The sequence below is a fragment of the Engystomops pustulosus genome, unplaced genomic scaffold (assembly GCF_040894005.1).
Source record: "Engystomops pustulosus unplaced genomic scaffold, aEngPut4.maternal MAT_SCAFFOLD_411, whole genome shotgun sequence".
NCBI classification, from domain to species: Eukaryota; Metazoa; Chordata; class Amphibia; order Anura; family Leptodactylidae; genus Engystomops; species Engystomops pustulosus.
In genome coordinates this window covers 41,571-69,557 of record NW_027285290.1, presented here as the reverse complement: position 1 = coordinate 69,557, position 27,987 = coordinate 41,571, and the positions used below count along the sequence as shown (strand labels likewise).

Here is a 27,987-nt window from a genome sequence, read left to right as displayed (position 1 = left end):
GCAAGAGAGCATTCTATTCCTTATCCATTGCGCCACTGGCCCTGATGAGAGTGCTGCAGCCCAAAATGTGACTCATTTTAAAGAACTAGCAAACTTCCAACATTGCAATAAGTCCAATCCGTTTCTTGCCAATCCAATCATCAGAGATAACATATTTTCATGAGATCTGGAAACGGTGTGAGTTTTCTGACAATGTGATTTTGGGAGAGTTGAAATCACAATGTTGCCAAATGTGGTTCAAGAAATTCAGAGAAGCCAACAAATAACACAGGAGAAACATGAGTTGCTTTTTTTCCTAAAACTCTGAAAATAATTTTCCACCTTGGGAAGTTGGCGTTAATATTGGAACAAAAAAAGACATGCCGTGACCCGGATTCGAACCGGGGTTGCTGCGGCCACAACGCAGAGTACTAACCACTATACGATCACGGCAACGCTCCGAGCCAGGTAGGAGTCGAACCTACAATCTTCTGATCCGTACTCAGACGCGTTATCCATTGCGCCACTGGCCCTGATGAGAGTGCTGCCGCCCAAAATGTGACTCATTTTAAAGAACTAGCAAACTTCCAACATTGCAATAAGTCCAATCCGTTTCTTGCCAATCCAATCATCAGAGATAACATATTTTCATGAGATCTGGAAACGGTGTGAGTTTTCTGACAATGTGATTTTGGGAGAGTTGAAATCACAATGTTGCCAAATGTGGTCGAAGAAATTCAGAGAAGCCAACAAATAATACAGGAGAAAAATGAGTTGCTTTTTTTTCTAAAACTCTGAAAATAATTTTCCACCTTGGGAAGTTGGCGTTAATATTGGAACAAAAAAAGACATGCCGTGACCCGGATTCGAACCGGGGTTGCTGCGGCCACAACGCAGAGTACTAACCACTATACGATCACGGCAACGCTTCGAGCCAGGTAGGAGTCGAACCTACAATCTTCTGATCCGTAGTCAGACGCGTTATCCATTGCGCCACTGGCCCTGACGAGAGTGCTGCCGCCCAAAATGTGACTAATTTTAAAGAACTAGCAAACTTCCAACATTGCAATAAGTCCAATCCGTTTCTTGCCAATCCAATCATCAGAGATAACATATTTTCATGAGATCTGGAAACGGTGTGAGTTTTCTGACAATGTGATTTTGGGAGAGTTGAAATCACAATGTTGCCAAATGTGGTCCAAGAAATTCAGAGAAGCCAACAAATAACACAGGAGAAACATGAGTTGCTTTTTTTCCTAAAACTCTGAAAAGAATTTTCCACCTTGGGAAGTTGGCGTTAATATTGGAACAAAAAAAGACATGCCGTGACCCGGATTCGAACCGGGGTTGCTGCGGCCACAACGCAGAGTACTAACCACTATACGATCACGGCAACGCTTCGAGCCAGGTAGGAGTCGAACCTACAATCTTCTGATCCGTAGTCAGATGCGTAATCCATTGCGCCACTGGCCCTGATGAGAGTGCTGCCGCCCAAAATGTGACTAATTTTAAAGAACTAGCAAACTTCCAACATTGCAATAAGTCCAATCCGTTTCTTGCCAATCCAATCATCAGAGATAACATATTTTCATGAGATCTGGAAACGGTGTGAGTTTTCTGACAATGTGATTTTGGGAGAGTTGAAATCACAATGTTGCCAAATGTGGTCGAAGAAATTCAGAGAAGCCAACAAATAATACAGGAGAAAAATTAGTTGCTTTTTTTCCTAAAACTCTGAAAATAATTTTCTACCTTGGGAAGTTGGCGTTAATATTGGAACAAAAAAAGACATGCTGTGACCCGGATTCGAACCGGGGTTGCTGCGGCCACAACGCAGAGTACTAACCACTATACGATCACGGCAACGCTTCGAGCCAGGTAGGAGTCGAACCTACAATCTTCTGATCCGTAGTCAGACGCGTTATCCATTGCGCCACTGGCCCTGACGAGAGCGCTGCAGTTCAAAATGTGACTCATTTTAAAAAAACTAGCAAACTTCCAACATTGCAATAAGTCCAATCCGTTTCTTGCCAATCCAATCATCAGAGATAACATATTTTCATGAGATCTGGAAACGGTGTGAGTTTTCTGACAATGTGATTTTGGGAGAGTTGAAATCACAATGTTGCCAAATGTGGTCCAAGAAATTCAGAGAAGCCAACAAATAACACAGGAGAAACATGAGTTGCTTTTTTTCCTAAAACTCTGAAAAGAATTTTCCACCTTGGGAAGTTGGCGTTAATATTGGAACAAAAAAAGACATGCCGTGACCCGGATTCGAACCGGGGTTGCTGCGGCCACAACGCAGAGTACTAACCACTATACGATCACGGCAACGCTTCGAGCCAGGTAGGAGTCGAACCTACAATCTTCTGATCCGTAGTCAGACGCGTTATCCATTGCGCCACTGGCCCTGATGAGAGTGCTGCAACCCAAAATGTGACTCATTTTAAAGAACTAGCAAACTTCCAACATTGCAATAAGTCCAATCCGTTTCTTGCCAATCCAATCATCAGAGATAAGATAACATATTTTCATGAGATCTGGAAACGGTGTGAGTTTTCTGACAATGTGATTTTGGGAGAGTTGAAATCACAATGTTGCCAAATGTGGTCCAAGAAATTCAGAGAAGCCAACAAATAACACAGGAGAAACATGAGTTGCTTTTTTTCCTAAAACTCTGAAAAGAATTTTCCACCTTGGAAAGTTGGCGTTAATATTGGAACAAAAAAAGACATGCCGTGACTTGGATTCGAACCGGGGTTGCTGCAGCCACAACGCAGAGTACTAACCACTATACGATCACGGCAACGCTTCGAGCCAGGTAGGAGTCGAACCGACAATCTTCTGATCCGTAGTCAGACGCGTTATCCATTGCGCCACTGGCCCTGACGAGAGTGCTGCAGTTCAAAATGTGACTCATTTTAAAAAACTAGCAAACTTCCAACATTGCAATAAGTCCAATCCGTTTCTTGCCAATCCAATCATCAGAGATAACATATTTTCATGAGATCTGGAAACGGTGTGAGTTTTCTGACAATGTGATTTTGGGAGAGTTGAAATCACAATGTTGCCAAATGTGGTCCAAGAAATTCAGAGAAGCCAACAAATAACACAGGAGAAACATGAGTTGCTTTTTTTCCTAAAACTCTGAAAAGAATTTTCCACCTTGGGAAGTTGGCGTTAATATTGGAACAAAAAAAGGCATGCCGTGACCCAGATTCGAACCGGGGTTGCTGCGGCCACAACACAGAGTACTAACCACTATACGATCACGGCAACGCTTCGAGCCAGGTAGGAGTTGATCCTACAATCTTCTGATCTGTAGTCAGAAGCGTTATCCATTGCGCCACTGGCCCTGATGAGAGTGCTGCAGCCCAAAATGTGACTCATTTTAAAGAACTAGCAAACTTCCAACATTGCAATAAGTCCAATCCGTTTCTTGCCAATCCAATCATCAGAGATAACATATTTTCATGAGATCTGGAAACGGTGTGAGTTTTCTGACAATGTGATTTTGGGAGAGTTGAAATCACAATGTTGCCAAATGTGGTTCAAGAAATTCAGAGAAGCCAACAAATAACACAGGAGAAACATGAGTTGCTTTTTTTCCTAAAACTCTGAAAATAATTTTCCACCTTGGGAAGTTGGCGTTAATATTGGAACAAAAAAAGACATGCCGTGACCCGGGGTTGCTGCGGCCACAACGCAGAGTACTAACCACTATACGATCACGGCAACGCTCCGAGCCAGGTAGGAGTCGAACCTACAATCTTCTGATCCGTACTCAGACGCGTTATCCATTGCGCCACTGGCCCTGATGAGAGTGCTGCCGCCCAAAATGTGACTAATTTTAAAGAACTAGCAAACTTCCAACATTGCAATAAGTCCAATCCGTTTCTTGCCAATCCAATCATCAGAGATAACATATTTTCATGAGATCTGGAAACGGTGTGAGTTTTCTGACAATGTGATTTTGGGAGAGTTGAAATCACAATGTTGCCAAATGTGGTCGAAGAAATTCAGAGAAGCCAACAAATAATACAGGAGAAAAATGAGTTGCTTTTTTTTCTAAAACTCTGAAAATAATTTTCCACCTTGGGAAGTTGGCGTTAATATTGGAACAAAAAAAGACATGCCGTGACCCGGATTCGAACCGGGGTTGCTGCGGCCACAACGCAGAGTACTAACCACTATACGATCACGGCAACGCTTCGAGCCAGGTAGGAGTCGAACCTACAATCTTCTGATCCGTAGTCAGACGCGTTATCCATTGCGCCACTGGCCCTGACGAGAGTGCTGCCGCCCAAAATGTGACTAATTTTAAAGAACTAGCAAACTTCCAACATTGCAATAAGTCCAATCCGTTTCTTGCCAATCCAATCATCAGAGATAACATATTTTCATGAGATCTGGAAACGGTGTGAGTTTTCTGACAATGTGATTTTGGGAGAGTTGAAATCACAATGTTGCCAAATGTGGTCCAAGAAATTCAGAGAAGCCAACAAATAACACAGGAGAAACATGAGTTGCTTTTTTTCCTAAAACTCTGAAAAGAATTTTCCACCTTGGGAAGTTGGCGTTAATATTGGAACAAAAAAAGACATGCCGTGACCCGGATTCGAACCGGGGTTGCTGCGGCCACAACGCAGAGTACTAACCACTATACGATCACGGCAACGCTTCGAGCCAGGTAGGAGTCGAACCTACAATCTTCTGATCCGTAGTCAGATGCGTAATCCATTGCGCCACTGGCCCTGATGAGAGTGCTGCCGCCCAAAATGTGACTAATTTTAAAGAACTAGCAAACTTCCAACATTGCAATAAGTCCAATCCGTTTCTTGCCAATCCAATCATCAGAGATAACATATTTTCATGAGATCTGGAAACGGTGTGAGTTTTCTGACAATGTGATTTTGGGAGAGTTGAAATCACAATGTTGCCAAATGTGGTCGAAGAATTCAGAGAAGCCAACAAATAATACAGGAGAAAAATGAGTTGCTTTTTTTCCTAAAACTCTGAAAATAATTTTCTACCTTGGGAAGTTGGCGTTAATATTGGAACAAAAAAAGACATGCTGTGACCCGGATTCGAACCGGGGTTGCTGCGGCCACAACGCAGAGTACTAACCACTATACGATCACGGCAACGCTTCGAGCCAGGTAGGAGTCGAACCTACAATCTTCTGATCCGTAGTCAGACGCGTTATCCATTGCGCCACTGGCCCTGACGAGAGCGCTGCAGTTCAAAATGTGACTCATTTTAAAAAAACTAGCAAACTTCCAACATTGCAATAAGTCCAATCCGTTTCTTGCCAATCCAATCATCAGAGATAACATATTTTCATGAGATCTGGAAACGGTGTGAGTTTTCTGACAATGTGATTTTGGGAGAGTTGAAATCACAATGTTGCCAAATGTGGTCCAAGAAATTCAGAGAAGCCAACAAATAACACAGGAGAAACATGAGTTGCTTTTTTTCCTAAAACTCTGAAAAGAATTTTCCACCTTGGGAAGTTGGCGTTAATATTGGAACAAAAAAAGACATGCCGTGACCCGGATTCGAACCGGGGTTGCTGCGGCCACAACGCAGAGTACTAACCACTATACGATCACGGCAACGCTTCGAGCCAGGTAGGAGTCGAACCTACAATCTTCTGATCCGTAGTCAGACGCGTTATCCATTGCGCCACTGGCCCTGATGAGAGTGCTGCAACCCAAAATGTGACTCATTTTAAAGAACTAGCAAACTTCCAACATTGCAATAAGTCCAATCCGTTTCTTGCCAATCCAATCATCAGAGATAAGATAACATATTTTCATGAGATCTGGAAACGGTGTGAGTTTTCTGACAATGTGATTTGGGAGAGTTGAAATCACAATGTTGCCAAATGTGGTCCAAGAAATTCAGAGAAGCCAACAAATAACACAGGAGAAACATGAGTTGCTTTATTTCCTAAAACTCTGAAAAGAATTTTCCACCTTGGGAAGTTGGCGTTAATATTGGAACAAAAAAAGGCATGCCGTGACCCGGATTCGAACCGGGGTTGCTGCGGCCACAACGCAGAGTACTAACCACTATACGATCACGGCAAAGCTTCGAGCCAGGTAGGAGTCGAACCTACAATCTCCTGATCCGTAGTCAGACGCGTTATCCATTGCGCCACTGGCCCTGATGAGAGTGCTGCAGCCCAAAATGTGACTCATTTTAAAGAACTAGCAAACTTCCAACACTGCAATGAGTCCAATCCATTTCTTGCCAATCCAATCATCAGAGATAACATATTTTCATGAGATCTGGAAACGGTGTGAGTTTTCTGACAATGTGATTTTGGGAGAGTTGAAATCACAATGTTGCCAAATGTGGTCCAAGAAATTCAGAGAAGCCAACAAATAACACAGGAGAAACATAAGTTGCTTTTTTTCCTAAAACTCTGAAAAGAATTTTCCACCTTGGGAAGTTGGCGTTAATATTGGAACAAAAAAAGGCATGCCGTGACCCGGATTTGAACCGGGGTTGCTGCGGCCACAACGCAGAGTACTAACCACTATACGATCACGGCAACGCTTCGAGCCAGGTAGGAGTCGAACCTACAATCTTCTGATCCGTAGTCAGACGCGTTATCCATTGCGCCACTGGCCCTGATGAGAGTGCTGCCGCCCAAAATGTGACTAATTTTAAAGAACTAGCAAACTTCCAACATTGCAATAAGTCCAATCCGTTTCTTGCCAATCCAATCATCAGAGATAACATATTTTCATGAGATCTGGAAACGGTGTGAGTTTTCTGACAATGTGATTTTGGGAGAGTTGAAATCACAATGTTGCCAAATGTGGTCCAAGAAATTCAGAGAAGCCAACAAATAACACAGGAGAAACATGAGTTGCTTTTTTTCCTAAAACTCTGAAAAGAATTTTCCACCTTGGGAAGTTGGCGTTAATATTGGAACAAAAAAAGACATGCCGTGACCCGGATTCAAACCGGGGTTGCTGCGGCCACAACGCAGAGTACTAACCACTATACGATCACGGCAACGCTTCGAGCCAGGTAGGAGTCGAACCTACAATCTTCTGATCCGTAGTCAGACGCGTTATCCATTGCGCCACTGGCCCTGATGAGAGTCCTGCAGCCCAAAATGTGACTCATTTTAAAGAACTAGCAAACTTCCAACATTGCAATAAGTCCAATCCGTTTCTTGCCAATCCAATCATCAGAGATAACATATTTTCATGAGATCTGGAAACGGTGTGAGTTTTCTGACAATGTGATTTTGGGAGAGTTGAAATCACAATGTTGCCAAATGTGGTCCAAGAAATTCAGAGAAGCCAACAAATAACACAGGAGAAAAATGAGTTGCTTTTTTTCCTAAAACTCTGAAAAGAATTTTCCACCTTGGGAAGTTGGCGTTAATATTGGAACAAAAAAAGACATGCCGTGACCCGGATTCGAACCGGGGTTGCTGCGGCCACAACGCAGAGTACTAACCACTATACGATCACGGCAACGCTTCGAGCCAGGTAGGAGTCGAACCTACAATCTTCTGATCCGTAGTCAGACGCGTTACCCATTGCGCCACTGGCCCTGATGAGAGTGCTGCAGCCCAAAATGTGACTCATTTTAAAGAACTAGCAAACTTCCAACATTGCAATAAGTCCAATCCGTTTCATGCCAATCCAATCATCAGAGATAACATATTTTCATGAGATCTGGAAACGGTGTGAGTTTTCTGACAATGTGATTTTGGGAGAGTTGAAATCACAATGTTGCCAAATGTGGTCCAAGAAATTCAGAGAAGCCAACAAATAATACAGGAGAAAAATGAGTTGCTTTTTTTCCTAAAACTCTGAAAATAATTTTCCACCTTGGGAAGTTGGCGTTAATATTGGAACAAAAAAAGACATGCCGTGACCCGGATTCGAACCGGGGTTGCTGCGGCCACAAAGCAGAGTACTTACCACTATACGATCACGGCAACGCTTCGAGCCAGGTAGGAGTCGAACCTACAATCTTCTGATCCGTAGTCAGACGTGTTATCCATTGCGCCACTGGCCCTGATGAGAGTGCTGCAGCCCAAAATGTGACTCATTTTAAAGAACTAGCAAACTTCCAACATTGCAATAAGTCCAATCCGTTTCTTGCCAATCCAATCATCAGAGATAAGATAACATATTTTCATGAGATCTGGAAACGGTGTGAGTTTTCTGACAATGTGATTTTGGGAGAGTTGAAATCACAATGTTGCCAAATGTGGTCCAAGAAATTCAGAGAAGCCAACAAATAGCACAGGAGAAACATGAGTTGCTTTATTTCCTAAAACTCTGAAAAGAATTTTCCACCTTGGGAAGTTGGCGTTAATATTGGAACAAAAAAAGGCATGCCGTGACCCGGATTCGAACCGGGGTTGAAGCGGCCAAAACGCAGAGTACTAACCACTATACGATCACGGCAAAGCTTCGAGCCAGGTAGGAGTCGAACCTACAATCTCCTGATCCGTAGTCAGACGCGTTATCCATTGCGCCACTGGCCCTGATGAGAGTGCTGCAGCCCAAAATGTGACTCATTTTAAAGAACTAGCAAACTTCCAACATTGCAATAAGTCCAATCCATTTCTTGCCAATCCAATCATCAGAGATAACATATTTTCATGAGATCTGGAAACGGTGTGAGTTTTCTGACAATGTGATTTTGGGAGAGTTGAAATCACAATGTTGCCAAATGTGGTCCAAGAAATTCAGAGAAGCCAACAAATAACACAGGAGAAACATGAGTTGCTTTTTTTCCTAAAACTCTGAAAAGAATTTTCCACCTTGGGAAGTTGGCGTTAATATTGGAACAAAAAAAGACATGCCGTGACCCGGATTCGAACCGGGGTTGCTGCGGCCACAACGCAGAGTACTAACCACTATACGATCACGGCAACGCTTCGAGCCAGGTAGGAGTCGAACCTACAATCTTCTGATCCGTAGTCAGACGCGTTATCCATTGCGCCACTGGCCCTGATGAGAGTGCTGCAGCCCAAAATGTGACTCATTTTAAAGAACTAGCAAACTTCCAACATTGCAATAAGTCCAATCCGTTTCTTGCCAATCCAATCATCAGAGATAAGATAACATATTTTCATGAGATCTGGAAACGGTGTGAGTTTTCTGACAATGTGATTTTGGGAGAGTTGAAATCACAATGTTGCCAAATGTGGTCCAAGAAATTCAGAGAAGCCAACAAATAACACAGGAGAAACATGAGTTGCTTTTTTTCCTAAAACTCTGAAAAGAATTTTCCACCTTGGGAAGTTGGCGTTAATATTGGAACAAAAAAAGACATGCCGTGACCCGGATTCAAACCGGGGTTGCTGCGGCCACAACGCAGAGTACTAACCACTATACGATCACGGCAACGCTTCGAGCCAGGTAGGAGTCGAACCTACAATCTTCTGATCCGTAGTCAGACGCGTTATCCATTGCGCCACTGGCCCTGATGAGAGTCCTGCAGCCCAAAATGTGACTCATTTTAAAGAACTAGCAAACTTCCAACATTGCAATAAGTCCAATCCGTTTCTTGCCAATCCAATCATCAGAGATAACATATTTTCATGAGATCTGGAAACGGTGTGAGTTTTCTGACAATGTGATTTTGGGAGAGTTGAAATCACAATGTTGCCAAATGTGGTCCAAGAAATTCAGAGAAGCCAACAAATAACACAGGAGAAAAATGAGTTGCTTTTTTTCCTAAAACTCTGAAAAGAATTTTCCACCTTGGGAAGTTGGCGTTAATATTGGAACAAAAAAAGACATGCCGTGACCCGGATTCGAACCGGGGTTGCTGCGGCCACAACGCAGAGTACTAACCACTATACGATCACGGCAACGCTTCGAGCCAGGTAGGAGTCGAACCTACAATCTTCTGATCCGTAGTCAGACGCGTTACCCATTGCGCCACTGGCCCTGATGAGAGTGCTGCAGCCCAAAATGTGACTCATTTTAAAGAACTAGCAAACTTCCAACATTGCAATAAGTCCAATCCGTTTCATGCCAATCCAATCATCAGAGATAACATATTTTCATGAGATCTGGAAACGGTGTGAGTTTTCTGACAATGTGATTTTGGGAGAGTTGAAATCACAATGTTGCCAAATGTGGTCCAAGAAATTCAGAGAAGCCAACAAATAATACAGGAGAAAAATGAGTTGCTTTTTTTCCTAAAACTCTGAAAATAATTTTCCACCTTGGGAAGTTGGCGTTAATATTGGAACAAAAAAAGACATGCCGTGACCCGGATTCGAACCGGGGTTGCTGCGGCCACAAAGCAGAGTACTTACCACTATACGATCACGGCAACGCTTCGAGCCAGGTAGGAGTCGAACCTACAATCTTCTGATCCGTAGTCAGACGTGTTATCCATTGCGCCACTGGCCCTGATGAGAGTGCTGCAGCCCAAAATGTGACTCATTTTAAAGAACTAGCAAACTTCCAACATTGCAATAAGTCCAATCCGTTTCTTGCCAATCCAATCATCAGAGATAAGATAACATATTTTCATGAGATCTGGAAACGGTGTGAGTTTTCTGACAATGTGATTTTGGGAGAGTTGAAATCACAATGTTGCCAAATGTGGTCCAAGAAATTCAGAGAAGCCAACAAATAGCACAGGAGAAACATGAGTTGCTTTATTTCCTAAAACTCTGAAAAGAATTTTCCACCTTGGGAAGTTGGCGTTAATATTGGAACAAAAAAAGGCATGCCGTGACCCGGATTCGAACCGGGGTTGAAGCGGCCAAAACGCAGAGTACTAACCACTATACGATCACGGCAAAGCTTCGAGCCAGGTAGGAGTCGAACCTACAATCTCCTGATCCGTAGTCAGACGCGTTATCCATTGCGCCACTGGCCCTGATGAGAGTGCTGCAGCCCAAAATGTGACTCATTTTAAAGAACTAGCAAACTTCCAACATTGCAATAAGTCCAATCCATTTCTTGCCAATCCAATCATCAGAGATAACATATTTTCATGAGATCTGGAAACGGTGTGAGTTTTCTGACAATGTGATTTTGGGAGAGTTGAAATCACAATGTTGCCAAATGTGGTCCAAGAAATTCAGAGAAGCCAACAAATAACACAGGAGAAACATGAGTTGCTTTTTTTCCTAAAACTCTGAAAAGAATTTTCCACCTTGGGAAGTTGGCGTTAATATTGGAACAAAAAAAGACATGCCGTGACCCGGATTCGAACCGGGGTTGCTGCGGCCACAACGCAGAGTACTAACCACTATACGATCACGGCAACGCTTCGAGCCAGGTAGGAGTCGAACCTACAATCTTCTGATCCGTAGTCAGACGCGTTATCCATTGCGCCACTGGCCCTGATGAGAGTGCTGCAGCCCAAAATGTGACTCATTTTAAAGAACTAGCAAACTTCCAACATTGCAATAAGTCCAATCCGTTTCTTGCCAATCCAATCATCAGAGATAAGATAACATATTTTCATGAGATCTGGAAACGGTGTGAGTTTTCTGACAATGTGATTTTGGGAGAGTTGAAATCACAATGTTGCCAAATGTGGTCCAAGAAATTCAGAGAAGCCAACAAATAACACAGGAGAAACATGAGTTGCTTTATTTCCTAAAACTCTGAAAAGAATTTTCCACCTTGGGAAGTTGGCGTTAATATTGGAACAAAAAAAGGCATGCCGTGACCCGGATTCTAACCGGGGTTGAAGCGGCCAAAACGCAGAGTACTAACCACTATACGATCACGGCAAAGCTTCGAGCCAGGTAGGAGTCGAACCTACAATCTCCTGATCCGTAGTCAGACGCGTTATCCATTGCGCCACTGGCCCTGATGAGAGTGCTGCAGCCCAAAATGTGACTCATTTTAAAGAACTAGCAAACTTCCAACATTGCAATAAGTCCAATCCATTTCTTGCCAATCCAATCATCAGAGATAACATATTTTCATGAGATCTGGAAACGGTGTGAGTTTTCTGACAATGTGATTTTGGGAGAGTTGAAATCACAATGTTGCCAAATGTGGTCCAAGAAATTCAGAGAAGCCAACAAATAACACAGGAGAAACATGAGTTGCTTTTTTTCCTAAAACTCTGAAAAGAATTTTCCACCTTGGGAAGTTGGCGTTAATATTGGAACAAAAAAAGACATGCCGTGACCCGGATTCGAACCGGGGTTGCTGCGGCCACAACGAAGAGTACTAACCACTATACGATCACGGCAACGCTTCGAGCCAGGTTGGAGTCAAACCTACAATCTTCTGATCCGTAGTCAGACGCGTTATCCATTGCGCCACTGGCCCTGATGAGAGTGCTGCAGCCCAAAATGTGACTCATTTTAAAGAACTAGCAAACTTCCAACATTGCAATAAGTCCAATCCGTTTCTTGCCAATCCAATCATCAGAGATAACATATTTTCATGAGATCTGGAAACGGTGTGAGTTTTCTGACAATGTGATTTTGGGAGAGTTGAAATCACAATGTTGCCAAATGTGGTCCAAGAAATTCAGAGAAGCCAACAAATAATACAGGAGAAACATGAGTTGCTTTTTTTCCTAAAAGGAATGCAGAGGATAGTTCAGCTCGAAACCACGTGTGGAACGCTGTATGCTGGAGAGCACGGGTCCTCGCCCCAGACGAGTGGAATCACAATAGCCGAGAAATTGATCCAGCTCAAATCCAATTGTGGCAGCGTAAAATAGTTTCTTTTATTTAGTCCATTGTTAAAAGAGACATGGGAGACAATACAAAATCCAACGCGTTTCAGACGCTCACGGCGTCCTTAGTCATGGATAAAAAGACATTTCAACACACTAGTATTTAAATGAACGAAATCATGTCATGTGACAGGAACCCTCCTCCGTAGGGAGGGGAGGTTTAATTGGAAAGGCTAGCAGCTGGTGTGTGTAAAGCACCGTCATGGGGCTGTGTAGCCAATCATGTCCCCCAGGGGAGTGGTCAGACAGTTAGCTACATGGCATACAATGTCGCCATGGCAACCATCAAACACTCCGCTGTAGGTGGAATGCAGCGAGGGATCAATGTCGCATGAGGAATAAAGGTAAGTTTGATTACAATAATGGGATCAAAACAATCTAAGGACGAATTATTAGTACCAAATATACCGGAATGCGACATTGGAAATGTAAACATAGACATGAAGGTATTTTATGATAAAACATATAAAGAATATGTAATAAAATCAATCATTCACTGGCTGGATTAAACAGGTGAAATAGGAGAGAGACAGAATGCAATCTCAATGTATGCACAAGGATAGACAAGAATTAATAATGAAGCATAATTTCATTTCTAATGTTCATACCAAAAGGTGACATGGAGTTCAGTTGCATGATCCAAAAAGCCTCACGGTCTAATAGTAATCTCCTAATGTCACCTCCTCTTTTGGGGATTGTAATTTTTTCTATCGCAAAGGCTGTAAAATTGCAGGTACGTTTCTGGTGAACATCTCTGAAATGGGTCGAGGCTCCACTAATATTACGCGAGTCTGATCCTGAAATATCATTCAGGTGCTCCACAATTCTAGTTTTGAATTTGCGTGTGGTACAACCAACATAGAGAATGTTACATTCGATGCATTGTATTATGTAAACAACATTGTAACTGTTGCATGTTAAATGATGTCTAATGAGGTAAGTATTTTTCTGTGAGGTGTCATGAAATGACTTGGTGGGTTTGATGTATGTGCAACATTTGCAACGTCTTGAACTGCAACGAAAAAAGCCTTGGTTCTGTAACCAGGATCTCTGAGGAAGTTGTTCATTAATCAATGAGGGGGAAAGAATGTTGCCTAATGTACAACCTCTACGTGCAACGAATCTGCAACCATCTTTGAGGATGTGTTCAATTTTGTTATCATCAAGTAAGAGAGGAAGATGTTTTGAGACAATGCGTTTTATGTTCTGAAATTGTAAGCTGTGCTGGAGAGAAAGTACCGGTGTATCTATGTGCCTGGCATTGGTGTTGCTGTGTCGTTCGCGGTTCAGTAAGGTATTGCGGTTTTTATTGTTGGCAATGCGTTTTGCCCTATCAAGTGTCCACCGGGGATAACCTCTGTGGGTTAGTCTGTTGGAGATTTGTGTGGTTTCCAGCTGAAAGTCAGTATCAGAACTACAGTTTCTCCTACTTCTAACCATTTCTCCAACAGGTATGGCTTTTGTTGTGTGTTTTGGGTGATGACTGGTGTAATGCAGAATGGTGTTACCCGCAGTGGGCTTCCTAAATGTGGATGTGCTGATTGGGGCATTAACCTCACCTCGCAATCTCAAATCCAGAAACGTGACTTCACTCGAATGAGAATAATGAGTGAATCGTAAATTGAAATTATTGGAGTTCACATAAGCTAAAAATGAGGGTATGGCAGATACATCGCCCCCCCCAAATTAAGAGGAGATCATCGATGTACCTGCCATACCACTCAATAGACGCCAAAAAGGGATTCTCCTCAGTGTATAGAAACTGCAACTCCCACCATGACATGACTAAGTTGGCCAAGGAGGGCGAATATTTCGCCCCCATGGGGACTCCTTGTATTTGTAAGTAGAATTTGTTGGAAAACATGAAGTAGTTGTGAGTCACGAGATGGTGCGTTACCTGCATGATGTATTCTTTCAAATCAGGGGAGTAGTTGCTGTATGTGTTGAGGTGAAACTCCAACGCTCTGATGGCTACTGTGTAAGGAATAGAGGTGTAGAGAGAAACAACATCGCAGCCTACCCAATGATGGTGATCACGCCAAATGAACTCATTAAGATTTCTAATAACGTCAGAGGAGTCCTGGAGGTAACCTGGGACTCTCTTGACTAAAGGTTGTAAAAGAGTGTCTAGCCATTCTCCCATTTTTTCATTAATGGAACCTATGCCAGAGATGATAGGTCTCATGGGAGGTGGTGAGACATTCTTATGGGTCTTTGGTAACCCGTGTATAATGGGAATCACCGGTTCACAAACATGTAGGTGGTCCCTTTGTTTGTGTGTAATAACATTAAGAGAAACACCTTCATTAATAATATTCAAAAGTTTTTCATTGAAGATTTTTGTGGGATTACAACTTAATTCTCTGTAAACATCTTGATCGGCAAGTAAAGATAAGATTTGGGAACAGTAAAGAGATTTATCCATGAGGACAACCGTCCCCCCCTTGTCCGACATCTTGACAATTAAGTCAGTATTGTTTTTGAGTTCGGTCAAGGCAAGGGACTGTTGTGGTGATAGATTACCCCTAACAGAGCGAGCCTGATTCTGTTTGAGGCTCCATAAATCACGCATAATTCGTTCCTGAAACATTTTCATGGAAGGTGTGCGTGACTGTAGTGGGTAAAAGAACCTATTGCTGAGTTTGAGATCACCAGAGACGTTGATATAATGATCATTGGAAGAAGTGGTATCGAGTGATATCAGATTCAGCAAAGTAAGTTGTTCCTGGAAACCAAAATCACTGAACAGATTATAGTTAGGATTAACATTAATACCAGACAGATTGCTTTCAACATTGACATTAGTGTTAATAGTCTCAGCATTAGATGTGTGGGATGAAATGTCATCGTCCGTAAGAAAATGTCTCTTGACAGTAAGATCTCGGACGAATTTGTTGATGTCACAAACTGTAGAAAAAACATTGAAATTATTGGTTGGAACAAAATTCAGACCTAGTGAAAGTACCTCTGTTTGTTCTTTAGTTAGTTGATGTGATGATAAATTCAAAACATCCACAGATGAATTTCCTGTTATTTCTGGCTCCGAAGTTTCATCAGCGCTGTGTCGGGAGTGTTTATGCTTGCGCCCAGCTCTCCGTTTTTTGCTGGAGTGGAGGCATCCTGAGTTGATTTCTTGCGTTGGTTTCTTTTGGGTTTTCTATAGTAAGAAGATTTGTGTTGAGATGTTTCACCTGAGGTATGATCTGATGCGCCATCTGAGGAGTCAAGTTCTGAGGAGGTGAAATTAACATGGCTTGCTGTCTTGGCATAGTTGCCTCGTCTTTTGAGGATGGATTTGGGCGTTTTGATGGGACGTTCCCAACGCCCCCACTCATATACTTGATTTTGTGCATAATCAAAGGAATCCCTTTGAAATTTATTTTTCTTAGTTACCATGATTTCATCCTCCATTTTAGAGACCGCGTTTTTAATTTTGTCTATTTGTTCATTGAAATTAGAAATGAGAGCATCATTTTTAAGGGTATTTTGTAATGTAGTAATTTCCTCTTTAATTTGATTAAGCTTGTCTTCCTCATATTTCATGATAAGATGCATGAGTGCAAGAGAGCATTCTATTCCTTATCCATTGCGCCACTGGCCCTGATGAGAGCGCTGCAGCCCAAAATGTGACTCATTTTAAAGAACTAGCAAACTTCCAACATTGCAATAAGTCCAATCCGTTTCTTGCCAATCCAATCATCAGAGATAACATATTTTCATGAGATCTGGAAACGGTGTGAGTTTTCTGACAATGTGATTTTGGGAGAGTTGAAATCACAATGTTGCCAAATGTGGTCCAAGAAATTCAGAGAAGCCAACAAATAACACAGGAGAAACATGAGTTGCTTTTTTTCCTAAAACTCTGAAAAGAATTTTCCACCTTGGGAAGTTGGTGTTAATATTGGAACAAAAAAAGACATGCCGTGACTTGGATTCGAACCGGGGTTGCTGCAGCCACAACGCAGAGTACTAACCACTATACGATCACGGCAACGCTTCGAGCCAGGTAGGAGTCGAACCGACAATCTTCTGATCCGTAGTCAGACGCGTTATCCATTGCGCCACTGGCCCTGACGAGAGTGCTGCAGTTCAAAATGTGACTCATTTTAAAAAACTAGCAAACTTCCAACATTGCAATAAGTCCAATCCGTTTCTTGCCAATCCAATCATCAGAGATAACATATTTTCATGAGATCTGGAAACGGTGTGAGTTTTCTGACAATGTGATTTTGGGAGAGTTGAAATCACAATGTTGCCAAATGTGGTCCAAGAAATTCAGAGAAGCCAACAAATAACACAGGAGAAACATGAGTTGCTTTTTTTCCTAAAACTCTGAAAAGAATTTTCCACCTTGGGAAGTTGGCGTTAATATTGGAACAAAAAAAGGCATGCCGTGACCCAGATTCGAACCGGGGTTGCTGCGGCCACAACACAGAGTACTAACCACTATACGATCACGGCAACGCTTCGAGCCAGGTAGGAGTTGATCCTACAATCTTCTGATCTGTAGTCAGAAGCGTTATCCATTGCGCCACTGGCCCTGATGAGAGTGCTGCAGCCCAAAATGTGACTCATTTTAAAGAACTAGCAAACTTCCAACATTGCAATAAGTCCAATCCGTTTCTTGCCAATCCAATCATCAGAGATAACATATTTTCATGAGATCTGGAAACGGTGTGAGTTTTCTGACAATGTGATTTTGGGAGAGTTGAAATCACAATGTTGCCAAATGTGGTTCAAGAAATTCAGAGAAGCCAACAAATAACACAGGAGAAACATGAGTTGCTTTTTTTCCTAAAACTCTGAAAATAATTTTCCACCTTGGGAAGTTGGCGTTAATATTGGAACAAAAAAAGACATGCCGTGACCCGGATTCGAACCGGGGTTGCTGCGGCCACAACGCAGAGTACTAACCACTATACGATCACGGCAATGCTCCGAGCCAGGTAGGAGTCGAACCTACAATCTTCTGATCCGTACTCAGACGCGTTATCCATTGCGCCACTGGCCCTGATGAGAGTGCTGCCGCCCAAAATGTGACTAATTTTAAAGAACTAGCAAACTTCCAACATTGCAATAAGTCCAATCCGTTTCTTGCCAATCCAATCATCAGAGATAACATATTTTCATGAGATCTGGAAACGGTGTGAGTTTTCTGACAATGTGATTTTGGGAGAGTTGAAATCACAATGTTGCCAAATGTGGTCGAAGAAATTCAGAGAAGCCAACAAATAATACAGGAGAAAAATGAGTTGCTTTTTTTTCTAAAACTCTGAAAATAATTTTCCACCTTGGGAAGTTGGCGTTAATATTGGAACAAAAAAAGACATGCCGTGACCCGGATTCGAACCGGGGTTGCTGCGGCCACAACGCAGAGTACTAACCACTATACGATCACGGCAACGCTTCGAGCCAGGTAGGAGTCGAACCTACAATCTTCTGATCCGTAGTCAGACGCGTTATCCATTGCGCCACTGGCCCTGACGAGAGTGCTGCCGCCCAAAATGTGACTAATTTTAAAGAACTAGCAAACTTCCAACATTGCAATAAGTCCAATCCGTTTCTTGCCAATCCAATCATCAGAGATAACATATTTTCATGAGATCTGGAAACGGTGTGAGTTTTCTGACAATGTGATTTTGGGAGAGTTGAAATCACAATGTTGCCAAATGTGGTCCAAGAAATTCAGAGAAGCCAACAAATAACACAGGAGAAACATGAGTTGCTTTTTTTCCTAAAACTCTGAAAAGAATTTTCCACCTTGGGAAGTTGGCGTTAATATTGGAACAAAAAAAGACATGCCGTGACCCGGATTCGAACCGGGGTTGCTGCGGCCACAACGCAGAGTACTAACCACTATACGATCACGGCAACGCTTCGAGCCAGGTAGGAGTCGAACCTACAATCTTCTGATCCGTAGTCAGATGCGTAATCCATTGCGCCACTGGCCCTGATGAGAGTGCTGCCGCCCAAAATGTGACTAATTTTAAAGAACTAGCAAACTTCCAACATTGCAATAAGTCCAATCCGTTTCTTGCCAATCCAATCATCAGAGATAACATATTTTCATGAGATCTGGAAACGGTGTGAGTTTTCTGACAATGTGATTTTGGGAGAGTTGAAATCACAATGTTGCCAAATGTGGTCAAAGAAATTCAGAGAAGCCAACAAATAATACAGGAGAAAAATGAGTTGCTTTTTTTCCTAAAACTCTGAAAATAATTTTCTACCTTGGGAAGTTGGCGTTAATATTGGAACAAAAAAAGACATGCTGTGACCAGGATTCGAACCGGGGTTGCTGCGGCCACAACGCAGAGTACTAACCACTATACGATCACGGCAACGCTTCGAGCCAGGTAGGAGTCGAACCTACAATCTTCTGATCCGTAGTCAGACGCGTTATCCATTGCGCCACTGGCCCTGACGAGAGCGCTGCAGTTCAAAATGTGACTCATTTTAAAAAAACTAGCAAACTTCCAACATTGCAATAAGTCCAATCCGTTTCTTGCCAATCCAATCATCAGAGATAACATATTTTCATGAGATCTGGAAACGGTGTGAGTTTTCTGACAATGTGATTTTGGGAGAGTTGAAATCACAATGTTGCCAAATGTGGTCCAAGAAATTCAGAGAAGCCAACAAATAACACAGGAGAAACATGAGTTGCTTTTTTTCCTAAAACTCTGAAAAGAATTTTCCACCTTGGGAAGTTGGCGTTAATATTGGAACAAAAAAAGACATGCCGTGACCCGGATTCGAACCGGGGTTGCTGCGGCCACAACGCAGAGTACTAACCACTATACGATCACGGCAACGCTTCGAGCCAGGTAGGAGTCGAACCTACAATCTTCTGATCCGTAGTCAGACGCGTTATCCATTGCGCCACTGGCCCTGATGAGAGTGCTGCAACCCAAAATGTGACTCATTTTAAAGAACTAGCAAACTTCCAACATTGCAATAAGTCCAATCCGTTTCTTGCCAATCCAATCATCAGAGATAAGATAACATATTTTCATGAGATCTGGAAACGGTGTGAGTTTTCTGACAATGTGATTTGGGAGAGTTGAAATCACAATGTTGCCAAATGTGGTCCAAGAAATTCAGAGAAGCCAACAAATAACACAGGAGAAACATGAGTTGCTTTATTTCCTAAAACTCTGAAAAGAATTTTCCACCTTGGGAAGTTGGCGTTAATATTGGAACAAAAAAAGGCATGCCGTGACCCGGATTCGAACCGGGGTTGCTGCGGCCACAACGCAGAGTACTAACCACTATACGATCACGGCAAAGCTTCGAGCCAGGTAGGAGTCTAACCTACAATCTCCTGATCCGTAGTCAGACGCGTTATCCATTGCGCCACTGGCCCTGATGAGAGTGCTGCAGCCCAAAATGTGACTCATTTTAAAGAACTAGCAAACTTCCAACACTGCAATGAGTCCAATCCATTTCTTGCCAATCCAATCATCAGAGATAACATATTTTCATGAGATCTGGAAACGGTGTGAGTTTTCTGACAATGTGATTTTGGGAGAGTTGAAATCACAATGTTGCCAAATGTGGTCCAAGAAATTCAGAGAAGCCAACAAATAACACAGGAGAAACATAAGTTGCTTTTTTTCCTAAAACTCTGAAAAGAATTTTCCACCTTGGGAAGTTGGCGTTAATATTGGAACAAAAAAAGGCATGCCGTGACCCGAACCAGGGTTGCTGCGGCCACAACGCAGAGTACTAACCACTATACGACCACGGCAAAGCTTCAAGCCAGGTAGGAGTCGAACCTACAATCTCCTGATCCGTAGTCAGACGCGTTATCCATTGCGCCACTGGCCCTGATGAGAGTGCTGCAGCCCAAAATGTGACTCATTTTAAAGAACTAGCAAACTTCCAACATTGCAATAAGTCCAATCCGTTTCTTGCCAATCCAATCATCAGAGATAACATATTTTCATGAGATCTGGAAACGGTGTGAGTTTTCTGACAATGTGATTTTGGGAGAGTTGAAATCACAATGTTGCCAAATGTGGTTCAAGAAATTCAGAGAAGCCAACAAATAACACAGGAGAAACATGAGTTGCTTTTTTTCCTAAAACTCTGAAAATAATTTTCCACCTTGGGAAGTTGGCGTTAATATTGGAACAAAAAAAAAACATGTCGTGACCCGGATTCGAACCGGGGTTGCTGCGGCCACAACGCAGAGTACTAACCACTATACGAACACGGCAACGCTTCGAGCCAGGTAGGAGTCGAACCTACAATCTTCTGATCCGTAGTCAGACGCGTTATCCATTGCGCCACTGGCCCTGATGAGAGTGCTGCCGCCCAAAATGTGACTCATTTTAAAGAACTAGCAAACTTCCAACATTGCAATAAGTCCAATCCGTTTCTTGCCAATCCAATCATCAGAGATAACATATTTTCATGAGATCTGGAAACGGTGTGAGTTTTCTGACAATGTGATTTTGGGAGAGTTGAAATCACAATGTTGCCAAATGTGGTCCAAGAAATTCAGAGAAGCCAACAAATAACACAGGAGAAACATGAGTTGCTTTTTTTCCTAAAACTCTGAAAAGAATTTTCCACCTTGGGAAGTTGGCGTTAATATTGGAACAAAAAAAGACATGCCGTGACCCGGATTCGAACCGGGGTTGCTGCGGCCACAACACAGAGTACTAACCACTATACGATCATGGCAACGCTTCGGGCCAGGTAGGAGTTGATCCTACAATCTTCTGATCCGTAGTCAGAAGCGTTATCCATTGCGCCACTGGCCCTGATGAGAGTGCTGCAGCCCAAAATGTGACTCATTTTAAAGAACTAGCAAACTTCCAACATTGCAATAAGTCCAATCCGTTTCTTGCCAATCCAATCATCAGAGATAACATATTTTCATGAGATCTGGAAACGGTGTGAGTTTTCTGACAATGTGATTTTGGGAGAGTTGAAATCACAATGTTGCCAAATGTGGTCCAAGAAATTCAGAGAAGCCAACAAATAACACAGGAGAAACATGAGTTGCTTTTTTTCCTAAAACTCTGAAAAGAATTTTCCACCTTGGGAAGTTGGCGTTAATATTGGAACAAAAAAAGACATGCCGTGACCCGGATTCGAACCGGGGTTGCTGCAACCACAACGCAGAGTACTAACCACTATACGAACACGGCAACGCTTCGAGCCAGGTAGGAGTCGAACCTACAATCTTCTGATCCGTAGTCAGACACGTTATCCATTGCGCCACTGGCCCTGATGAGAGTGCAGCAGCCCAAAATGTGACTCATTTTAAAGAACTAGCAAACTTCCAACATTGCAATAAGTCCAATCCGTTTCTTGCCAATCCAATCATCAGAGATAAGATAACATATTTTCATGAGATCTGGAAACGGTGTGAGTTTTCTGACAATGTGATTTTGGGAGAGTTGAAATCACAATGTTGCCAAATGTGGTTCAAGAAATTCAGAGAAGCCAACAAATAACACAGGAGAAACATGAGTTGCTTTTTTTCCTAAAACTCTGAAAATAATTTTCCACCTTGGGAAGTTGGCGTTAATATTGGAAAAAAAAAAGACATGCCGTGACCCGGATTCGAACCGGGGTTGCTGCGGCCACAACGCAGAGTACTAACCACTATACGATCAGGGCAACGCTTCGAGCCATGTAGGAGTCGAACCTACAATCTTCTGATCCGTAGTCAGACGCGTTATCCATGCGCCACTGGCCCTGATGAGAGTGCTGCCGCCCAAAATGTGACTAATTTTAAAGAACTAGCAAACTTCCAACATTGCAATAAGTCCAATCCGTTTCTTGCCCATCCAATCATCAGAGATAAGATAACATATTTTCATGAGATCTGGAAACGGTGTGAGTTTTCTGACAATGTGATTTGGGAGAGTTGAAATCACAATGTTGCCAAATGTGGTCCAAGAAATTCAGAGAAGCCAACAAATAACACAGGAGAAACATGAGTTGCTTTATTTCCTAAAACTCTGAAAAGAATTTTCCACCTTGGGAAGTTGGCGTTAATATTGGAACAAAAAAAGGCATGCCGTGACCCGGATTCGAACCGGGGTTGCTGCGGCCACAACGCAGAGTACTAACCACTATACGATCACGGCAAAGCTTCGAGCCAGGTAGGAGTCGAACCTACAATCTCCTGATCCGTAGTCAGACGCGTTATCCATTGCGCCACTGGCCCTGATGAGAGTGCTGCAGCCCAAAATGTGACTCATTTTAAAGAACTAGCAAACTTCCAACACTGCAATAAGTCCAATCCATTTCTTGCCAATCCAATCATCAGAGATAACATATTTTCATGAGATCTGGAAACGGTGTGAGTTTTCTGACAATGTGATTTTGGGAGAGTTGAAATCACAATGTTGCCAAATGTGGTCCAAGAAATTCAGAGAAGCCAACAAATAACACAGGAGAAACATAAGTTGCTTTTTTTCCTAAAACTCTGAAAAGAATTTTCCACCTTGGGAAGTTGGCGTTAATATTGGAACAAAAAAAGACATGCCGTGACTTGGATTCGAACCGGGGTTGCTGCAGCCACAACGCAGTGTACTAACCACTATACGATCACGGCAACGCTTCGAGCCAGGTAGGAGTCGAACCTACAATCTTCTGATCCGTAGTCAGACGCGTTATCCATTGCGCCACTGGCCCTGATGAGAGTGCTGCAGCCCAAAATGTGACTCATTTTAAAGAACTAGCAAACTTCCAACATTGCAATAAGTCCAATCCGTTTCTTGCCAATCCAATCATCAGAGATAAGATAACATATTTTCATGAGATCTGGAAACGGTGTGAGTTTTCTGACAATGTGATTTTGGGAGAGTTGAAATCACAATGTTGCCAAATGTGGTCCAAGAAATTCAGAGAAGCCAACAAATAACACAGGAGAAACATGAGTTGCTTTTTTTCCTAAAACTCTGAAAAGAATTTTCCACCTTGGGAAGTTGGCGTTAATATTGGAACAAAAAAAGGCATGCCGTGACCCGGATCCAAACCAGGGTTGCTGCGGCCACAACGCAGAGTACTAACCACTATACGACCACGGCAAAGCTTCGAGCCAGGTAGGAGTCGAACCTACAATCTCCTGATACGTAGTCAGACGCGTTATCCATTGCGCCACTGGCCCTGATAAGAATGCTGCAGCCCAAAATGTGACTCATTTTAAAGAACTAGCAAACTTCCAACATTGCAATAAGTCCAATCCGTTTCTTGCCAATCCAATCATCAGAGATAACATATTTTCATGAGATCTGGAAACGGTGTGAGTTTTCTGACAATGTGATTTTGGGAGAGTTGAAATCACAATGTTGCCAAATGTGGTCCAAGAAATTCAGAGAAGCCAACAAATAACACAGGAGAAACATGAGTTGCTTTTTTTCCTAAAACTCTGAAAATAATTTTCCACCTTGGTAAGTTGGCGTTAAAATTGGAACAAAAAAAGACATGCCGTGACCCGGATTCGAACCGGGGTTGCTGCGGCCACAACGCAGAGTACTAACCACTATACGATCACGGCAATGCTTCGAGCCAGGTAGGAGTCGAACCTACAATCTTCTGATCCGTAGTCAGATGCGTTATCCATTGTGCCACTGGCCCTGATGAGAGTGCTGCAGCCCAAAATGTGACTCATTTTAAAGAACTAGCAAACTTCCAACATTGCAATAAGTCCAATCCGTTTCTTGCCAATCCAATCATCAGAGATAACATATTTTCATGAGATCTGGAAACGGTGTGAGTTTTCTGACAATGTGATTTTGGGAGAGTTGAAATCACAATGTTGCCAAATGTGGTCCAAGAAATTCAGAGAAGCCAACAAATAACACAGGAGAAACATGAGTTGCTTTTTTTCCTAAAACTCTGAAAAGAATTTTCCACCTTGGGAAGTTGGTGTTAATATTGGAACAAAAAAAGACATGCCGTGACCCGGATTCGAACCGGGGTTGCTGCGGCCACAACGCAGAGTACTAACCACTATACGATCACGGCAACGCTTCGAGCCAGGTAGGAGTCGAACCTACAATCTTCTGATCCGTAGTCAGATGCGTTATCCATTGCGCCACTGGCCCTGACGAGAGCGCTGCAGTACAAAATGTGACTAATTTTAAAAAACTAGCAAACTTCCAACATTGCAATAAGTCCAATCCGTTTCTTGCCAATCCAATCATCAGAGATAACATATTTTCATGAGATCTGGAAACGGTGTGAGTTTTCTGACAATGTGATTTTGGGAGAGTTGAAATCACAATGTTGCCAAATGTGGTCCAAGAAATTCAGAGAAGCCAACAAATAACACAGGAGAAACATGAGTTGCTTTTTTTCCTAAAACTCTGAAAAGAATTTTCCACCTTGGGAAGTTGGCGTTAATATTCTAACAAAAAAAGGCATGCTGTGACCCGGATTCGAACCAGGGTTGCTGCGGCCACAACGCAGAGTACTAACCACTATACGATCACGGCAAAGCTTCGAGCCAGGTAGGAGTCGAACCTACAATCTCCCGATCCGTAGTCAGACGCGTTATCCATTGCGCCACTGGCCCTGATGAGAGTGCTGCAGCCCAAAATGTGACTCATTTTAAAGAACTAGCAAACTTCCAACATTGCAATAAGTCCAATCCGTTTCTTGCCAATCCAATCATCAGAGATAACATATTTTCATGAGATCTGGAAACGGTGTGAGTTTTCTGACAATGTGATTTTGGGAGAGTTGAAATCACAATGTTGCCAAATGTGGTCCAAGAAATTCAGAGAAGCCAACAAATAACACAGGAGAAACATGAGTTGCTTTTTTTCCTAAAACTCTGAAAAGAATTTTCCACCTTGGGAAGTTGGCGTTAATATTGGAACAAAAAAAGACATGCTGTGACCCGGATTCGAACCGGGGTTGCTGCGGCCACAACGCAGAGTACTAACCACTATACGATCACGGCAACGCTTCGAGCCAGGTAGGAGTCGAAGCTACAATCTTCTGATCCGTAGTCAGACGCGTTATCCATTGCGCCACTGGCCCTGATGAGAGTGCTGCAGCCCAAAATGTGATTCATTTTAAAGAACTAGCAAACTTCCAACATTGCAATAAGTCCAATCCGTTTCTTGCCAATCCAATCATCAGAGATAAGATAACATATTTTCATGAGATCTGGAAACGGTGTGAGTTTTCTGACAATGTGATTTTGGGAGAGTTGAAATCACAATGTTGCCAAATGTGGTCGAAGAAATTCAGAGAAGCCAACAAATAATACAGGAGAAAAATGAGTTGCTTTTTTTCCTAAAACTCTGAAAATAATTTTCCACCTTGGGAAGTTGGCGTTAATATTGGAACAAAAAAAGACATGCCGTGACCCGGATTCGAACCGGGGTTGCTGCGGCCACAACGCAGAGTACTAACCACTATACGATCACGGCAACGCTTCGAGCCAGGTAGGAGTCGAACCTACAATCTTCTGATCCGTAGTCAGACGCGTTATCCATTGCGCCACTGGCCCTGACGAGAGCGCTGCAGTTCAAAATGTGACTCATTTTAAAAAACTAGCAAACTTCCAACATTGCAATAAGTCCAATCCGTTTCTTGCCAATCCAATCATCAGAGATAACATATTTTCATGAGATCTGGAAACGGTGTGAGTTTTCTGACAATGTGATTTTGGGAGAGTTGAAATCACAATGTTGCCAAATGTGGTCCAAGAAATTCAGAGAAGCCAACAAATAACACAGGAGAAACATGAGTTGCTTTTTTTCCTAAAACTCTGAAAAGAATTTTCCACCTTGGGAAGTTGGCGTTAATATTGGAACAAAAAAAGACATGCCGTGACCCGGATTCGAAAGAGGGTTGCTGCGGCCACAAAGCAGAGTAATAACCACTATACGATCACGGCAACGCTTCGAGCCAGGTAGGAGTCGAACCTACAATCTTCTGATCCGTAGTCAGACGCGTTATCCATTGCGCCACTGGCCCTGATGAGAGAGCTGCAGCCCAAAATGTGACTCATTTTAAAGAACTAGCAAACTTCCAACATTGCAATAAGTCCAATCCGTTTCTTGCCAATCCAATCATCAGAGATAACATATTTTCATGAGATCTGGAAACGGTGTGAGTTTTCTGACAATGTGATTTTGGGAGAGTTGAAATCACAATGTTGCCAAATGTGGTCCAAGAAATTCAGAGAAGCCAACAAATAACACAGGAGAAACATGAGTTGCTTTTTTTCCTAAAACTCTGAAAAGAATTTTCCACCTTGGGAAGTTGGCGTTAATATTGGAACAAAAAAAGATATGCCGTGACTTGGATTCGAACCGGGGTTGCTGCAGCCACAACGCAGAGTACTAACCACTATACGATCACGGCAACGCTTCGAGCCAGGTAGGAGTCGAACCGACAATCTTCTGATCCGTAGTCAGACGCGTTATCCATTGCGCCACTGGCCCTGACGAGAGTGCTGCAGTTCAAAATGTGACTCATTTTAAAAAACTAGCAAACTTCCAACATTGCAATAAGTCCAATCCGTTTCTTGCCAATCCAATCATCAGAGATAACATATTTTCATGAGATCTGGAAACGGTGTGAGTTTTCTGACAATGTGATTTTGGGAGAGTTGAAATCACAATGTTGCCAAATGTGGTCCAAGAAATTCAGAGAAGCCAACAAATAACACAGGAGAAACATGAGTTGCTTTTTTTCCTAAAACTCTGAAAAGAATTTTCCACCTTGGGAAGTTGGCGTTAATATTCTAACAAAAAAAGGCATGCTGTGACCCGGATTCGAACCAGGGTTGCTGCGGCCACAACGCAGAGTACTAACCACTACACGATCACGGCAATGCTTCGAGCCAGGTAGGAGTCGAACCTACAATCTTCTGATCCGTAGTCAGATGCGTTATCCATTGTGCCACTGGCCCTGATGAGAGTGATGCAGCCCAAAATGTGACTCATTTTAAAGAACTAGCAAACTTCCAACATTGCAATAAGTCCAATCCGTTTCTTGCCAATCCAATCATCAGAGATAACATATTTTCATGAGATCTGGAAACGGTGTGAGTTTTCTGACAATGTGATTTTGGGAGAGTTGAAATCACAATGTTGCCAAATGTGGTCCAAGAAATTCAGAGAAGCCAACAAATAACACAGGAGAAACATGAGTTGCTTTTTTTCCTAAAACTCTGAAAAGAATTTTCCACCTTGGGAAGTTGGTGTTAATATTGGAACAAAAAAAGACATGCCGTGACCCGGATTCGAACCGGGGTTGCTGCGGCCACAACGCAGAGTACTAACCACTATACGATCACGGCAA

The 27,987-nt window shown here is 42.7% G+C and overlaps 46 non-coding genes across 46 annotated transcripts; all 46 read right to left on the bottom strand.

Annotated features, from left to right (window-relative positions):
* Positions 1-360: 360 nt before the first annotated feature.
* TRNAH-GUG (transfer RNA histidin (anticodon GUG)) lies at positions 361-432 on the bottom strand. Its single transcript has one exon. It is a non-coding gene; the product is annotated as a tRNA-His (tRNA).
* A 398-nt stretch (positions 433-830) lies between these two features.
* On the bottom strand, positions 831-902 carry TRNAH-GUG (transfer RNA histidin (anticodon GUG)). The gene has a single exon. It is a non-coding gene; the product is annotated as a tRNA-His (tRNA).
* Positions 903-909: 7 nt separating this feature from the next.
* Positions 910-982, bottom strand: TRNAR-ACG (transfer RNA arginine (anticodon ACG)). Its single transcript has one exon. It is a non-coding gene; the product is annotated as a tRNA-Arg (tRNA).
* Positions 983-1,300: 318 nt separating this feature from the next.
* Positions 1,301-1,372, bottom strand: TRNAH-GUG (transfer RNA histidin (anticodon GUG)). Its single transcript has one exon. It is a non-coding gene; the product is annotated as a tRNA-His (tRNA).
* A 477-nt stretch (positions 1,373-1,849) lies between these two features.
* TRNAR-ACG (transfer RNA arginine (anticodon ACG)) lies at positions 1,850-1,922 on the bottom strand. Its single transcript has one exon. It is a non-coding gene; the product is annotated as a tRNA-Arg (tRNA).
* A 319-nt stretch (positions 1,923-2,241) lies between these two features.
* On the bottom strand, positions 2,242-2,313 carry TRNAH-GUG (transfer RNA histidin (anticodon GUG)). The gene has a single exon. It is a non-coding gene; the product is annotated as a tRNA-His (tRNA).
* A 7-nt stretch (positions 2,314-2,320) lies between these two features.
* On the bottom strand, positions 2,321-2,393 carry TRNAR-ACG (transfer RNA arginine (anticodon ACG)). Its single transcript has one exon. It is a non-coding gene; the product is annotated as a tRNA-Arg (tRNA).
* An 872-nt stretch (positions 2,394-3,265) lies between these two features.
* TRNAC-ACA (transfer RNA cysteine (anticodon ACA)) lies at positions 3,266-3,338 on the bottom strand. The gene has a single exon. It is a non-coding gene; the product is annotated as a tRNA-Cys (tRNA).
* Positions 3,339-4,115: 777 nt separating this feature from the next.
* On the bottom strand, positions 4,116-4,187 carry TRNAH-GUG (transfer RNA histidin (anticodon GUG)). The gene has a single exon. It is a non-coding gene; the product is annotated as a tRNA-His (tRNA).
* Positions 4,188-4,194: 7 nt separating this feature from the next.
* On the bottom strand, positions 4,195-4,267 carry TRNAR-ACG (transfer RNA arginine (anticodon ACG)). Its single transcript has one exon. It is a non-coding gene; the product is annotated as a tRNA-Arg (tRNA).
* A 318-nt stretch (positions 4,268-4,585) lies between these two features.
* On the bottom strand, positions 4,586-4,657 carry TRNAH-GUG (transfer RNA histidin (anticodon GUG)). Its single transcript has one exon. It is a non-coding gene; the product is annotated as a tRNA-His (tRNA).
* Positions 4,658-5,133: 476 nt separating this feature from the next.
* On the bottom strand, positions 5,134-5,206 carry TRNAR-ACG (transfer RNA arginine (anticodon ACG)). The gene has a single exon. It is a non-coding gene; the product is annotated as a tRNA-Arg (tRNA).
* Positions 5,207-5,525: 319 nt separating this feature from the next.
* Positions 5,526-5,597, bottom strand: TRNAH-GUG (transfer RNA histidin (anticodon GUG)). The gene has a single exon. It is a non-coding gene; the product is annotated as a tRNA-His (tRNA).
* A 7-nt stretch (positions 5,598-5,604) lies between these two features.
* TRNAR-ACG (transfer RNA arginine (anticodon ACG)) lies at positions 5,605-5,677 on the bottom strand. Its single transcript has one exon. It is a non-coding gene; the product is annotated as a tRNA-Arg (tRNA).
* Positions 5,678-5,999: 322 nt separating this feature from the next.
* Positions 6,000-6,071, bottom strand: TRNAH-GUG (transfer RNA histidin (anticodon GUG)). The gene has a single exon. It is a non-coding gene; the product is annotated as a tRNA-His (tRNA).
* A 398-nt stretch (positions 6,072-6,469) lies between these two features.
* TRNAH-GUG (transfer RNA histidin (anticodon GUG)) lies at positions 6,470-6,541 on the bottom strand. The gene has a single exon. It is a non-coding gene; the product is annotated as a tRNA-His (tRNA).
* A 7-nt stretch (positions 6,542-6,548) lies between these two features.
* Positions 6,549-6,621, bottom strand: TRNAR-ACG (transfer RNA arginine (anticodon ACG)). Its single transcript has one exon. It is a non-coding gene; the product is annotated as a tRNA-Arg (tRNA).
* Positions 6,622-7,018: 397 nt separating this feature from the next.
* On the bottom strand, positions 7,019-7,091 carry TRNAR-ACG (transfer RNA arginine (anticodon ACG)). Its single transcript has one exon. It is a non-coding gene; the product is annotated as a tRNA-Arg (tRNA).
* Positions 7,092-7,409: 318 nt separating this feature from the next.
* TRNAH-GUG (transfer RNA histidin (anticodon GUG)) lies at positions 7,410-7,481 on the bottom strand. The gene has a single exon. It is a non-coding gene; the product is annotated as a tRNA-His (tRNA).
* Positions 7,482-7,488: 7 nt separating this feature from the next.
* TRNAR-ACG (transfer RNA arginine (anticodon ACG)) lies at positions 7,489-7,561 on the bottom strand. The gene has a single exon. It is a non-coding gene; the product is annotated as a tRNA-Arg (tRNA).
* A 1,263-nt stretch (positions 7,562-8,824) lies between these two features.
* Positions 8,825-8,896, bottom strand: TRNAH-GUG (transfer RNA histidin (anticodon GUG)). Its single transcript has one exon. It is a non-coding gene; the product is annotated as a tRNA-His (tRNA).
* Positions 8,897-8,903: 7 nt separating this feature from the next.
* Positions 8,904-8,976, bottom strand: TRNAR-ACG (transfer RNA arginine (anticodon ACG)). The gene has a single exon. It is a non-coding gene; the product is annotated as a tRNA-Arg (tRNA).
* Positions 8,977-9,378: 402 nt separating this feature from the next.
* On the bottom strand, positions 9,379-9,451 carry TRNAR-ACG (transfer RNA arginine (anticodon ACG)). Its single transcript has one exon. It is a non-coding gene; the product is annotated as a tRNA-Arg (tRNA).
* Positions 9,452-9,769: 318 nt separating this feature from the next.
* On the bottom strand, positions 9,770-9,841 carry TRNAH-GUG (transfer RNA histidin (anticodon GUG)). Its single transcript has one exon. It is a non-coding gene; the product is annotated as a tRNA-His (tRNA).
* A 7-nt stretch (positions 9,842-9,848) lies between these two features.
* Positions 9,849-9,921, bottom strand: TRNAR-ACG (transfer RNA arginine (anticodon ACG)). The gene has a single exon. It is a non-coding gene; the product is annotated as a tRNA-Arg (tRNA).
* Positions 9,922-11,184: 1,263 nt separating this feature from the next.
* Positions 11,185-11,256, bottom strand: TRNAH-GUG (transfer RNA histidin (anticodon GUG)). The gene has a single exon. It is a non-coding gene; the product is annotated as a tRNA-His (tRNA).
* A 7-nt stretch (positions 11,257-11,263) lies between these two features.
* Positions 11,264-11,336, bottom strand: TRNAR-ACG (transfer RNA arginine (anticodon ACG)). Its single transcript has one exon. It is a non-coding gene; the product is annotated as a tRNA-Arg (tRNA).
* Positions 11,337-17,164: 5,828 nt separating this feature from the next.
* TRNAC-ACA (transfer RNA cysteine (anticodon ACA)) lies at positions 17,165-17,237 on the bottom strand. Its single transcript has one exon. It is a non-coding gene; the product is annotated as a tRNA-Cys (tRNA).
* A 318-nt stretch (positions 17,238-17,555) lies between these two features.
* TRNAH-GUG (transfer RNA histidin (anticodon GUG)) lies at positions 17,556-17,627 on the bottom strand. The gene has a single exon. It is a non-coding gene; the product is annotated as a tRNA-His (tRNA).
* Positions 17,628-18,025: 398 nt separating this feature from the next.
* On the bottom strand, positions 18,026-18,097 carry TRNAH-GUG (transfer RNA histidin (anticodon GUG)). The gene has a single exon. It is a non-coding gene; the product is annotated as a tRNA-His (tRNA).
* A 7-nt stretch (positions 18,098-18,104) lies between these two features.
* Positions 18,105-18,177, bottom strand: TRNAR-ACG (transfer RNA arginine (anticodon ACG)). The gene has a single exon. It is a non-coding gene; the product is annotated as a tRNA-Arg (tRNA).
* Positions 18,178-18,495: 318 nt separating this feature from the next.
* TRNAH-GUG (transfer RNA histidin (anticodon GUG)) lies at positions 18,496-18,567 on the bottom strand. The gene has a single exon. It is a non-coding gene; the product is annotated as a tRNA-His (tRNA).
* A 477-nt stretch (positions 18,568-19,044) lies between these two features.
* On the bottom strand, positions 19,045-19,117 carry TRNAR-ACG (transfer RNA arginine (anticodon ACG)). The gene has a single exon. It is a non-coding gene; the product is annotated as a tRNA-Arg (tRNA).
* Positions 19,118-19,436: 319 nt separating this feature from the next.
* On the bottom strand, positions 19,437-19,508 carry TRNAH-GUG (transfer RNA histidin (anticodon GUG)). Its single transcript has one exon. It is a non-coding gene; the product is annotated as a tRNA-His (tRNA).
* Positions 19,509-19,515: 7 nt separating this feature from the next.
* Positions 19,516-19,588, bottom strand: TRNAR-ACG (transfer RNA arginine (anticodon ACG)). The gene has a single exon. It is a non-coding gene; the product is annotated as a tRNA-Arg (tRNA).
* Positions 19,589-19,910: 322 nt separating this feature from the next.
* Positions 19,911-19,982, bottom strand: TRNAH-GUG (transfer RNA histidin (anticodon GUG)). The gene has a single exon. It is a non-coding gene; the product is annotated as a tRNA-His (tRNA).
* Positions 19,983-20,924: 942 nt separating this feature from the next.
* Positions 20,925-20,997, bottom strand: TRNAR-ACG (transfer RNA arginine (anticodon ACG)). Its single transcript has one exon. It is a non-coding gene; the product is annotated as a tRNA-Arg (tRNA).
* A 1,736-nt stretch (positions 20,998-22,733) lies between these two features.
* TRNAH-GUG (transfer RNA histidin (anticodon GUG)) lies at positions 22,734-22,805 on the bottom strand. The gene has a single exon. It is a non-coding gene; the product is annotated as a tRNA-His (tRNA).
* A 477-nt stretch (positions 22,806-23,282) lies between these two features.
* On the bottom strand, positions 23,283-23,355 carry TRNAR-ACG (transfer RNA arginine (anticodon ACG)). The gene has a single exon. It is a non-coding gene; the product is annotated as a tRNA-Arg (tRNA).
* Positions 23,356-24,148: 793 nt separating this feature from the next.
* On the bottom strand, positions 24,149-24,220 carry TRNAH-GUG (transfer RNA histidin (anticodon GUG)). Its single transcript has one exon. It is a non-coding gene; the product is annotated as a tRNA-His (tRNA).
* Positions 24,221-24,618: 398 nt separating this feature from the next.
* On the bottom strand, positions 24,619-24,690 carry TRNAH-GUG (transfer RNA histidin (anticodon GUG)). Its single transcript has one exon. It is a non-coding gene; the product is annotated as a tRNA-His (tRNA).
* A 7-nt stretch (positions 24,691-24,697) lies between these two features.
* On the bottom strand, positions 24,698-24,770 carry TRNAR-ACG (transfer RNA arginine (anticodon ACG)). Its single transcript has one exon. It is a non-coding gene; the product is annotated as a tRNA-Arg (tRNA).
* A 1,263-nt stretch (positions 24,771-26,033) lies between these two features.
* On the bottom strand, positions 26,034-26,105 carry TRNAH-GUG (transfer RNA histidin (anticodon GUG)). The gene has a single exon. It is a non-coding gene; the product is annotated as a tRNA-His (tRNA).
* Positions 26,106-26,112: 7 nt separating this feature from the next.
* TRNAR-ACG (transfer RNA arginine (anticodon ACG)) lies at positions 26,113-26,185 on the bottom strand. Its single transcript has one exon. It is a non-coding gene; the product is annotated as a tRNA-Arg (tRNA).
* A 397-nt stretch (positions 26,186-26,582) lies between these two features.
* TRNAR-ACG (transfer RNA arginine (anticodon ACG)) lies at positions 26,583-26,655 on the bottom strand. Its single transcript has one exon. It is a non-coding gene; the product is annotated as a tRNA-Arg (tRNA).
* Positions 26,656-27,913: 1,258 nt separating this feature from the next.
* Positions 27,914-27,985, bottom strand: TRNAH-GUG (transfer RNA histidin (anticodon GUG)). Its single transcript has one exon. It is a non-coding gene; the product is annotated as a tRNA-His (tRNA).
* Positions 27,986-27,987: the final 2 nt, after the last annotated feature.